General features: G+C 45.7%; 1 long non-coding RNA gene across 1 annotated transcript; it reads left to right on the top strand.

The window, feature by feature from the left end:
- The first annotated feature begins 1,011 nt into the window (after positions 1-1,011).
- LOC112651852 (uncharacterized) lies at positions 1,012-8,351 on the top strand. Its single transcript, XR_007410178.1, has 4 exons — positions 1,012-1,575; positions 2,638-2,705; positions 4,703-4,869; positions 5,554-8,351. It is a non-coding gene; the product is annotated as an uncharacterized LOC112651852 (long non-coding RNA).
- Positions 8,352-8,569: the final 218 nt, after the last annotated feature.

Below are 8,569 nucleotides of genomic sequence, written 5' to 3'. Positions count from 1 at the left end.
AGATCATATTTCCCTCTCCCTGTCTGCTGCTAGGGCCTTAGAGCTAAACTGATAAACAAGCATGAGACTGTACAAAGGGGACTAATCACGCAGGTTGGCACAGTTGGCGAAATGGAATCAGAGCACGGGGTGTTGGCGAGGTGTTGAAGGATCTGTGCCTGCCATGTTGAGTGTCAGGGAATCCCCTCCCTAGAGGAGGGTTGGAGACCAACATAGATGCCTCCAAACCAGTCCCATCGAAGTGTCTGCAGATTATCTCTCTCACATAGAGTTGGGGTTAGGATCGGGTATAGCAGGCTGATGACACGGGGAGAGAGGCCTATCTAGTCTTTATCCTTCTCCCTTACTAGCTTCTTATCTTGCTTCATATGTGGCATGGTTGGAAATGAATAGGCACCATATATAAAGTCAAGCGCATGTTCTTCACCCAATGCTTCACCCATCGTGGTATCCAGATCCAGGTACATTCCGCCTCCAACATTCACTTCCGTTATGTGAGCCAGGGAAGCAGGACCCTGTAGATATTAAATAAAAGTGTAGCTCTGGAGTCAGAGGGCCAGTTTCAAATCCTGCCTCCATGCTCACTAGCTGAGTGACCTTGGGTAAGACATTTAGTCTCTTGATCTGTATGACAGGAACCCAAACACTGCTTGCCAAACACAGTTGTTATGGAGACACATTATATAACTACTGTGAATCATCTAGCACAGAGCTTGACACAGCAAAGGATGTTTGCTTTGAAGAAAATCATCATGGTGGTTAAGAGTTTGGGCTTCGGAATCGGATATACTGGGGTTAAAATTCCAGCTCTTCTTGGACCAGCTGTGAAATGTTGGGCAACTTTCTAACTCCTTTAGGCCTTAGCTTTTTTCATCTGCAAATGGGACTAATAATACACATAAAACTCTTGACACACCACTTAATATGAACTGTGTGCTCTGTAAATGATAGCTCTACTTTCCTGTTATTTTACTGCCACCCCTGGGGAGAAAGCAGCTCAAGCTAAACAGGCAAGAGGAAGTGCCTAAGACAGATTCTCCAGAGCTGCCAACTCTTTGGTAACCAGGGAACTGATCTCCATCTCTAATATGGAATAGTAAAATAGCCACTTGGATTTATTGTTTTCTGTGTGCTTAGCAATGAGCTGGGAGTTCTATATTTTTGTTTTACCTGGGACTAGGTATGGTGGATCTTTTGGGAGCCACAAGTACTGTATCAGTCTGGGTCCAATCAGGAGAGAGGAACCAAGTAAGGGCTTAAGCAATGGGAATTTATTTATTTATTTATTTTTATTTTTATTTTTAGCAATGGGAGTTTAAAGAATGTCATGTGATGATAAAAGAGTAACTAGAGGACGTAAAGAGAGCCCCATAGGGCTACTCTCCCTACAACTGAGAAAGGGAACCAAGGAAGGGGTATAGTCTCAGAAGGAGGCTGCCTCTCAGGACTATGGATCAGATCTTGTTGGAGAAGGTATCATGGCAGCCCCTTGGATGGTGGACAAATTTGCGGGTACCTTGGCCAGAGCTGGTCTTCAATTGCTAGACAAGGATAAAGCAATCTGCCAGAGCACAGGTGAGTCACAACCTGGTGGTGGGGTCTGTGGGCATGGAAAGGGGTCACACAGCAGTGTAGGTGGGTGGCAAAGACCACATCACATCCGTGTTGGCGGGGGGTGGGAAGGTGATCAACAGGCTGCACAGGACTCTAAGGTCTCCAGGGGACCCCCCTAGACACACCCGCTGGGGCAGAGCACACACGATGTGTCCTATGCATGCCAAAACCAGCAGCAGAAGCCCCATCCTCCTGCGCAGTTCTCCCAGCATGCTCTGCTGAGAAGGCTTACGAGTAGGCTCACTGTAGAGGCAAGATGTTTATGGGGATTCCGTCCATTAACCCACAGCAGCTATAAATTAATAACTAGCATAGACACCTTAGGGGCATTTGAAGAAAGCTGGATACACATTTGTATGGATCCATTTATTCATGCATGTGCACATGCATATACTAATCCACCCTACTCGGGGGATAAACTACTAGAATGTTCACAGACCTCGAGTGAGGAACATGATTCATAGTTCTTTGGCAGCCAAAAGAAAGCCTCCCTAAAGCACTGAACTCTGTGGGGGAGGTGGGGCAAGTTGGAGTGAAAGAATTGGCCATGGGATTTCTAAACTCCTGTCCTAGGTGTGGAGGGTGACATTTCTTCCTCCTCCACTCCCCTCCATATTGCTCATGCACCCAAGAGAGACCTGAACCCTAGCAGGGCAAGCCCATTTTCTTTCTTTCCTTTTTTTCTTTTTTTAAAAGAGTTTATTTATATGAGAGAGAGAGAGCACACACGAGCTGGGGGAGGAGCAGAGGAATAAAGGGACGAGCAGACTCCATGCTGAGCAGGGAGCCCAACATGGGGCTCAATCCCAGGACCCTGAGATTGTGACCTGAACCAAAATCAAGAGTAGGATGCTTAACCAACTGAGCCATTCAGGAGCCCCAAACCCATTTTCTTTTTGCGTATTTATTTCTCCCCAAACCTAGCTGATCTGTCAGCCTGGGTACACAGAGGGCATTGTGCTCTGAACAGGCTTCCCGGGTTCCTACTGAACAGGCTCATGGACAGTCATTTTCCTCCACCAGCTAAACACCCAGCTACTTGTCGGTGGTGATGTACACCAGTTTCCATACTTCCTACTGTTCGAGGCATGGTAAGTTTCTTCTCGTGGCCCTGCAGGGAACAAGGGCCCAGAGGCTGAAAATTCGCCTTCCACCCTACTCCAACCCCATCCACAGGGCCAGATGTTGGTAGTGGTTGGAGACCCCTGAAGAATGAAATCGATTCCATTAGGTGCTCAAATATTGTATGCTGCACACGTGGAGCTCTGCCTCCATCCCACACCTACCACAATCAGAACGGGGCCCGGGAGCTGGTGTATTCTGGGTAAGACTGCCTTTCCCCCAGGCACCTCACCTTCGGCAGAGCGAAGAAGGCCTCTGGAATTCCTCATATTGCTGTCAGGCCCCGCTCTCTCTTCCCTACAAGTACTCCTCACCACCATTATTTACCTTGAGACCATCAAGATCCACCTCATTAGGGCTTGGTCTTGATTTGCCTCAGTCACTCCAAAAAGCTCAGGTACCCAGGCCATCCTTTATCTCTCAGACTTGAAAGCCCTTTGAGCTCTTTATGGCTCTCTCCACCCTTTACTTTCCCCATAGCACCCGGCACATAGTACAGTTGACTTACTTATCTCTTTGAGGGTGGGGTGTCTTGTCTCTTTTGCTAACAGCTATACTCTCAGCATCTAGAAGGTATCTGGCATATAGTAGGTGCTTAATAAATATAAATCAAAGGAATGCTTGAGCAAACAAAGCATCTTTGATGCCCTCTGTTCTCTGGGACTCTGTCCACTGCAGCCCCATTAGTCTTGTTACTACCTTCCCATTGAGAGCCTAAACCACAGCCCTTCTCCCATACTTATAGAACTCTTTAGTTTCAGAGCATGGGCTTTGGAGACACACAGGCTTGAGTTTGCATCCTGGTGCTGCCACGGGAAGACTTTTTTTTTTTTTTTTTAACTTTGTGCCTCAGTTTTGCTTATTTGTAAAACGGGGACTTTGTTGTCAAGTGGATTAAATGGAAGGTGTGTATAAAGGACTGTGCACAGCTCCTGACACCCACTAGGTGAAGCAGTAAAGGATAGTAAGCAAGCAGGCAGACTGCAGAGCAAATAGCCTTTATCTGCTGTGCCATCTGCTTTGGATTGGTGGGGCTGCCTGGAGCCTGGAGCTGGAAAGGATTCTGGACAGGCCCTGAGCTCAGACCCAAAGAGCCCCACAATTGATTAGTGATGTCTGCCATGGGCAGGGGTACTGAAGGGTGTGAAAGAATAAAGAAAGTCGGGACGCCTGGGTGGCTCAGCGGTTGAGCACCTGCCTTGGGCTCAGGTCGTGAGCCCAGGATCCTGGGATCGAGTCCCACATCGGACTCCCCGCAGGGAGCCTGCTTCTCCCTCCCCCTATGTCTCTGCCTCTCTCTGTGTGTCTCTCATGAATAAACAAATAAAATCTTAAAAAGAATAAAGAGAGTCACAGACCCAGGCCCCACATTGGCCAATCTGATCTACAGTTTTTCCACCACTCCTCCTTTTCTTTAGTGCATCTTGACTGCTTTCAAGGGTAAGAGCTCCTCTCTTTCCAGGGGCTCCTCCCTGACCTCACAGTCTTACACACCCCCACTCTGAAGAAGGTACGGTCCGCCCCTCTGGGCCCCCACACCTTTTCTACACCGTTCCTTTATTATTCACCACGTGGCATTTTGTATCGTGTTCTGATTTTCAGATCTCCTGTCTGCGTGTATAGGTTGAAAACTGCCTTCAGGGTAGCTTTTGCCTGTGAGAACTAACTTGGTAAAACCGACAAGGTCCACTGGATCAGGAGTCAGAAAAGCCCACCTTGCTGGGTGGCTTTGAGCACATTGCCCTGCCTCTCTGAGCCCGTCTCCCCAGATGAAAAGGAGAACTTGCTGGAAGCTGCCTTCTCCACCTACTCAGTCCCAGCACTGCCAGGGGGACCAGCATTTCCTAAGGCTCTGCAGAGAGTAAGAGGGTTCCGGTTCATGTTGCCTATCCCTGTGTTCTCCTCCTTCTGTTTCTAAAACTGGAGCTTCTGCAGATTTGGCTTTTTTTTTTTTTTTTTTTTTTAGTGGGGGGGTGGTTCCAGCGAAGGAAGAGGCAGATGAATGGTTCGCATGGGAGCAGTGGGCACCCCGATGGAGGATGGAGGACCGACAGCAGAGTTCGGAGATGGGCAGAGAAAAGCCAACTTTTCTCCCTTTAGGCTTGCGAGTGGAAGAGTGAGGAGCCAGGAAAGGTAAATGCTGTCATCTGCTGGTCGTTTCCTGTGTAGCAGCATCAAAATAAGAGTTTTGCAAAGCTCTTGTTTAGACTTAGCCAAGGACCCAGGAAGGAGGAGGAGGCATTTGCAGAGCACTTGCTGTTTATAAGGGACCATCTTCAAGGATGCTCTGAGTACAGACATGAATTGGCCTCGGATGCTGCCAGTAAAGGGGGCGCAGACTCCAGGGAGCCTGTACCTGTGCGCCTCAAACACATCCTTCAGCCTCTTTGGACTTCAGGTTCCTCATTGGGTGTGTGGACCAGGGTGGTCTCCAAGCCTCCAGAGGGAGGACCTTGAAAGATGAAAAGAATGTTACAGATGGGTACTGAGGAAGAATGTAAGAGAGACAAGAGAAGCCCTGGGAAAGCCTGACACACGTGTCCTCTTCCCTTGTCCCCTTGTTTGTGATGCCGTGGGTTAGGCTCCGGGTCTCTAAGCACCTGCCTTCCTCTGACCTCTTTCTGCTCAGGGGAAGGGACAGAGGAGTTGGAAAGACTTCTTGAGTGAACAATGGAACCAACACCTGTGAAGTCTCCACCAATGTTAGGAAATAGAACCATATTGTTGCCTCTGAAGTCATCTATTATATGAATATAACCTAATTTATTTATACATTCTACTGTGGATGGCATTTGAATTGTTTGCTCTTGTCTCCAGGTTTTGCTGCCTTGGACATCCACGAGCATCTATTTCTGTCAAGCATATACGCAGGGGGTGGAATTGTTGGATTGTAGACCAGGTGCATTTTCAACTTTAGAGATAATTACAATTCATTATCCCAAGAGGTTGCATCGCTGGAAACTCGCATTAGAAGTGTGTGCAAGTTCACATTAGTTCAGATTCACTGCAGGTACTTGATGCTCTCAGATTTTTTATTTTATTATTTTTTTAAAAATAAAGGTTTTGCTGATTTGGTGAGGGTGAAATAGTGTTTTACTGTTATTTTTTTAAGATTTTATTTATGTATTCAAGAGAGACACAGAGAGGGAGAGAGAGACGCAAGCAGAGGGAGAAGCAGGCTCCCTGCGGGGAGTCCGATGCAGGACTTGATCCTGGGACACCGGAGTCACCCCCTAAGCCAAAGGCAGAAACTCAACCTCTGAGCCACCCAGGTGCCCCTTTACTGGGTTTTCACTTGCTTTTCCCCAATTAATAGTGAGCACTTTTTCATATATTTGTTATTTTGTGTTCCTTCTGTGAAATGCCCGTTTATGTCTTTGTCTGGTTTTCTGTTGTTTTGTTTTGTTTTGTTTTCTCATTAATCTGTAGGAGTTTTGAAATATATTTGAGATACAACTCTCTTATCATCTATGTATATTGGTAAATTTTTATCCATTCTGTATCTTGCCTTCTCATCGTCTTCTATGTACCTTTTGAAGAATAGAAGTTATTTTTTTTTTTTTAAGATTTTACTTATCTATTCAGGAAAGGCACAGAGAGAGAGAAAGGCAGAGACACAGGCAGAGGGAGAAGCAGGCTCCACGCAGGAAGCCTGACGTGGGACTCGACTCCGGGTCTCCAGGATCACACCCTGGGCCAAAGGCGGGTGCCAAACCACTGGGCCTCCGGGGCTGTCCAAGAATAGAAGTTATTAATGATAGTGCAGTCCTAATAGGCAGAGCTCTAAGATGCCTGCCATGCCCCTCACCCTGGCATAAGGTCCATAAGGTCTCCCCCCACCCCGAGTGTGGACAAAACCCAGAAATATGACAGGTATCATTGGTGACTGTGTTATGCAACATGGCACAAGGAATTTTGCAGATATGACTGTGATAATGAATCAGTTGAGTATGGCTTCAGTGGGAGATTATCCAGGTAGGCCTGACCAAGTCACGTGGTCCCTTCCAACCCTTCCATCTGAGATCAAAAACAAAGTCAGAGATGCAAAGGAGGAAAGAATTGAGGTACCATTGCTGATTTTGAAGATGGAGGGGCTCCGTGGTGATGCAGGTGGTCTCTAAGAGCTGAGAACAGATTCTGACAAGGACCCAGGGACCTCAGGCCAACAACCTCAGGAGCCTGGACCAGGACCCAGAGTTCCAGATGAGATCACAGCCCAGCCATCCCCTGGATTTTGGCCGGTGAGACCCCAAGCAGGGAACCCAGCCATGCCATGTGTGAGCTTCTGGGCTACTCCTCTGTGAGCCCACAAATGGAGGCTGTTTTAAGCTCTTCTGAGTTTATTGCACAGCAATAGAAAACAAATACAGTAGTTGTAGTACTTAGCAACATTTTCCTGTGTTTATTTCACTTTCTGAGTTTAAAAAATCATTTCTCTGTATACATGGATGTCATGAAGATACTCTGTTCTAAAATTATTCCAGTTTTGCTTTTTCACAAAATATTTCAACTTCCTAAAATTGATTAGTTTTTCCCGGCCTTGGTGTGAAGAAGAGATCCGACTCAATTTCCCCCCCATACGGATAAGAATTTTTACTGATACTATTTATTGACTAGTCCATCATTTCCTCATAGATCTGCAACTGCAGTCTGGTTATGAATGGGATTTCCAAACAAAGGAAGGTCTGTGTCTGGCCTCTTTATTTCGTGTCATTGTTAATTTGTCTGTCTTTGTAAGAGACCCACACTGTATTAATTGCTATAGTTCTCTAGTAATTCTAGATGTCTGATAAAGTAATATGCCCATCTTGTTCTTCAAGAGTGTCTTGGCTTTGGGCTCTTCCAAATAGGATTTAAGATAGTTTGTTAAATTTCATGGGACAACCTGTTAGGATTCTTTTTCTGTTAAAGATTTTATTTATTTATTCATGAGAGAGAGAGAGAGAGAGAGAGAGAGAGAGAGAGAGGCAGAGGGAGAGGCAGGCTCCCTGAAGGGAGCTCGATGCGGGACTTGACCCCCAGACCCGGGATCACGTCCCAAGCCGAAGGCAGGTGCTCAACCGCTGAGCCACCCAGGCGTCCCCCTATTGGGATTTTTATATGAATCATAATCTTATATCAATAAATCAGCTGGGGGAGGGATTGGCATTTTTAAGATACTGAATATTACAATCTGTGACTATGGTCTATGTCTTCTTTACTTGCCTTCTTTAATATCTTTCCTAAAGATTCACACTTTTTTCCACTTACACATCTTTTGCAAAATTTGTTTTTAGGCACCTTGTATCTTTTATTTCAACTCTGAATGGCATCTTTTAAAAATGTAGCTTTTCTATTTTGCAGCCAGTGAATAGAGATGCAAACTGTTTTTATATTTTGATTTTTTATCCCATGACCTTGCTAAATATTCTTATGCATTCTAATAACTCAATTGTAGATTCTCTTGGGTCTGATTTCTTCAATAGATATAAGACAATTTGGATTTGGTAATTTGTATCTTTCAAGGAAATTCACTTCATCTGTTGTCAAGTTTGTTGACATATGATGTTTAGAATATTCCTTTATTATATTTTTTAAAGGATTTATTACATTTATTTTAGAGAGAGAGTATGAGAGAGAGCAAGCAAGGGAGGGTGGGGAGGGGTAGAGGGAGAGAGCAACTTTAGCAGACCCCATGCCGAGTGCAGAGCCCAAGCAGACCAAGAGTCCAACGCTTAACCAACTGCACCACCTAGGGGTCCCCTTTTATTATCTTTTTACTATCTGTAGGGTTTAACTAATATCTCCTTTTTATTCCCAACATTGGTCATTTTCATCAAGAAAAGTGATCAAT

This window comes from Canis lupus, chromosome 4 (genome assembly GCF_003254725.2).
Source record: "Canis lupus dingo isolate Sandy chromosome 4, ASM325472v2, whole genome shotgun sequence".
NCBI lineage: Eukaryota > Metazoa > Chordata > Mammalia > Carnivora > Canidae > Canis > Canis lupus.
The sequence above is the reverse complement of the archived record's forward strand: the minus strand, read 5'-3'. Positions and strand labels throughout refer to the sequence as shown.